Source organism: Mus musculus, chromosome 2 (assembly GCF_000001635.26).
Source record: "Mus musculus strain C57BL/6J chromosome 2, GRCm38.p6 C57BL/6J".
Taxonomy (NCBI): domain Eukaryota; kingdom Metazoa; phylum Chordata; class Mammalia; order Rodentia; family Muridae; genus Mus; species Mus musculus.
In genome coordinates, this window is record NC_000068.7 from 175,887,804 (window position 1) to 175,891,708 (window position 3,905).

The 3,905-nt window shown below is 41.0% G+C and overlaps 1 long non-coding RNA gene across 1 annotated transcript; it reads left to right on the plus strand.

The window, feature by feature from the left end:
* The first annotated feature begins 362 nt into the window (after positions 1-362).
* On the plus strand, positions 363-3,487 carry Gm42247. Its single transcript, XR_880946.2, has 2 exons — positions 363-402; positions 2,359-3,487. It is a non-coding gene; the product is annotated as a predicted gene, 42247 (long non-coding RNA).
* Positions 3,488-3,905: the final 418 nt, after the last annotated feature.

A 3,905-nucleotide genomic window follows, 5' to 3' on the forward strand; every position in this document is an offset into this window, starting at 1 on the left:
CCAATATCTAGGAAGAGGGAAGTTAGTGACCTAAGGAGGAACCAGAGTAGATACTTAGAACTATAGATAGCTGAGTTACACCCATATACAAGTGTTTACAATGGCCTAGGGGGAACAGGAACCCAGACCCCTTAATGAGGGCAATGCCACAGCAGGTTTGCATATCAGGCAGAGTATAGGCATTACACAGGAATAGTTCCGCCACACACTCTCATTCTTTTTGTTTGTTTGGTTTTTTTCATTTTTAAAATTCTATTTATTTATTTATTTGTTTGTTTATTGTATGTAAGTACACTGTAGCTGTCTTCAGACACTCCAGAAGAGGGCATCAGATCTCAGTACAGATGGTTGTGAGCCACCATGTGGATGCTGGGATTTGAACTCAGGACCTCCGGAAGACCAGTCAGTGCTCTTTTTTAAAAATATTTTTTATTGGGTATTTTCCTCATTTACATTTCCAATGCTATCCCAAAAGTCCCCCATTCCCTCCCCCCACTCCCCTACCGACCCACTCCCACTTTTTGGCCATGGCGTTCCCCTGTACTGGGACATATAAAATTTGCATGACCAATGGACCTCTCTTTCCAGTGATGGCCGACTAGGCCATCTTTTGATACATATGCATCTAGAGACAAGAGCTCCGGGGTACTGGTTCATTCATATTGTTGTCCCACCTATAGGGTTGCAGTTCCCTTTAGCTCCTTGGGTGCTTTCTCTAGCTGCTCCATTGGGGGCCCTGTGATCCATCTAATAGCTGACTGTGAGCATCCACTTTTGTGTGTGCTAGGCCCCGGCATAGTCAGATGCACTAAAAGAAACACTCTCATTCTTTACATCATTAAAATACTAATAGGTTGAGACAACAATTTGGTATTTCTAGAAAATGTGCATGTCAATTTATAAAAACTTGTCTTCAGTGTCCTCAATTTCTTCCTGTACTACATAATGGTGTTAATCCTTGAGAACACATACCTAATCAAGTATGGCAAATGGATGTTACTTATATATCAGAATTTAAGAAAGGTTAAACAATGTACATATGACTATTGATATCTTCTCATGCTTTCTATTTGCAACTGCTTTAACAGGATAAGCAACTAAATAAGGAACTAGTCATTGCCTACATTGTTTTTCTATTCTTGATGTTCAAAATGACAGGAAGACATAAAGTTACTGGCCATTACAGTCAGGCATTTGTGATGTTTTGTTAACAATTTAATATTTGTCATATTACTGGGATTCCTTATTATTCTCAAAGACTAGGTATTGTGGAGCACACCCATGGAACTTTAAAACAATTCTCAATTTAGCACAATCTTCAATCATATGGTAGGAAAGTCTCAAGGAGGCATCATCTGAATCAGGTTAGCCTTTCACAATAGCTGTGGGATACTGACATAGTTATATTAATTAAGATGAAGAGACTTAGCACGGTTAAGTTGCTCCATTTCCTAAGCAGGGACCCTGGTTGTAAAAGAATGGAGAAAGTGAACTGTGCACTAGCAAAAATGCTCTGAGACTCCTGCTCTTGACTGTCGATAGGTGTGCACTCTTGCTGCAGGCTCTTGACATTGCAACATTTTACCACCATGAACCATACTACGGAACTATGAGCTAAAATGACCCTTTCTTTCCCATTTGCTTTTCCTAGGGTATTTTATTGTAAGAATAGCATTGAGATGTACCAATAAATTTAAACATTTTGTTTCTCTTTTGAGGATTTTTAAAAATGAAACATAAAGTATATATGGCATGAAAGGCATTGTCCAAAGAATGCCAAGTGCACACATCTCACTAGTCTATCTCTTGATGGACAGCCTCCCTCAGTCTCACTCTCTGTCAGGCATCATTCATTTCTCCAGCCAGGAAACAGTAGATTCCTACTATGCTATCCCTGGCTTGACCTACAGCTGTATATTACCTCCAATCTGAAACTAACTCAGAAGGAGGTTATGGGACTCACAGTGTTCCCAATGGGGTTGTATAAGCAAGAACCAGTTCATGAGGGAGAGATGACTCCCTGGTAGCACTGCCTGCAAGCAGTATAGCAAACTTCAGGGATTCAGCTCCTTCAAGGCATCACCCATGTTGGGTTGCTTTGTTAATGACTCAGCTAGCTGACTATATCAACCATAATCCGAAAAGCTCAATAATAATTTCTCTCCCATTCACTGGGCTTGAAATCACTTCAGAGATAAAGTTTTGGTTGTTTTGGGGAGTTTGAGAGAAGCAAAAAAAAAAGCCACCCAGAATGAAATGACTCCAAATGTTGGCCCAGCTAAGGTGGAAAATCATGGGCCAAGATAAACCTTTCCTTCCCATAATCCTAAAATTTTTTTGTTGGGTATTTATTTGCAGCAACAAGAAAACCCACTGATGCTCCAAAACAATACTTGGGTGGAGCCATCTCCTATCTCTCAACATGCTCTATCTGGAAGGAAAGGAAGTTCCTTCACATCTCCCCAGGATACATTTAACAACAAACACCCCATTAAGAACTTGCTATAATCATTGTCCAGGGTCAGTGCCTTGGGTAGTTGACACATGAGAAGCTCCTGTGACATCTTGTGAACTGTCACTGCCATGGAGCCAGGAACCCACCTCAGTGTTGGGACATCATTGCTGGTGCTAATGTACAGACTTCAAGAATGTGCCTGTCTAAGATGAAAAGTGGATGGAGGAAGGACAAGGGCAAAAGTGACAGAGTTTGTTCAAAGAAAAACAAAGCAGGGGCTTCTCAAAAAGCTAGCTTGCCATTCCCCCATCACCCTCAACTCTCCCATTCCCTGAGAATCCCACAAGTCAGGAAGGTTTCGGTGGCCCTCTTGTGGCGACCTCAAATATTGCTCAATGTTTTTTGGTTGCATCATGCAAGTGGTACCAGCTAGAAACAAGGTGTGAAATAAAACTGTTGTAAAGGTTTCTGTGTTTTCAAATAATTCATTTACCTTAATAATAAGAAAATCTACCAGTGATTTTATTTGTTTGAAATACCCTGTGTTCGGACATATTGCAGGTCATCACCATACTTAATTTCAAATTATGCTACAAAACTGAAGTAATAAAAGTCAGAATGGTACTGACACATAACCAGGCACAGATTTAACAACTGGAATAGAAGATCCAGATATAACTGCATAAGGTCACATTATCTCTGACAAAGACACACACACACTCAAACACACACACACACATCCATACATGAACCCCACTCACATGCTCACACACACAAATACAAGCACATGCTTATGCACCTGTCACATGCAGAAACATACACACTTGCATCTCCCATTCTCGGTCACAAGCTCACACCCACATATGCACACATACTTCCACATAAACATGCTAACACACAAATGCACACCACATACCTGACCCTCACTTGCACACATGCTCCCTTCCACACACATACAAACACATACACACAAGAAACTCTTTCCCCCACATGCTCACACAAACACAAATGCAACCCCAAAACAACTTTACAGACAGACATTCAGACATGCACTGCCCCATATTCTCATACACACATTCACACATGTAACCCAAGCACATTTGCTCACACTCACATGCACAAACCCCCACGAACACTGGATGACACACATACATGCATACATGTACACACACACACACACACACACACACGCATATGCATGTGCAAACCCTGTGCTCACACATACACATGCACCTTACCTACATGCTCAAACACAAACAGGACCACATACATCTCCACACACATGCAAAAACATCCCCAAAGTCATACACATTCCTACATGTATCCCTACATCTGACAATCAATATTCAGGAAAAAGAAGCCAATCTTTTCATCCTGCACAGAACTTAATTCCAATTGGATCAAGGACATCAACACAGGACTTTGTACTCCAAGGCTCACCAGAAACATC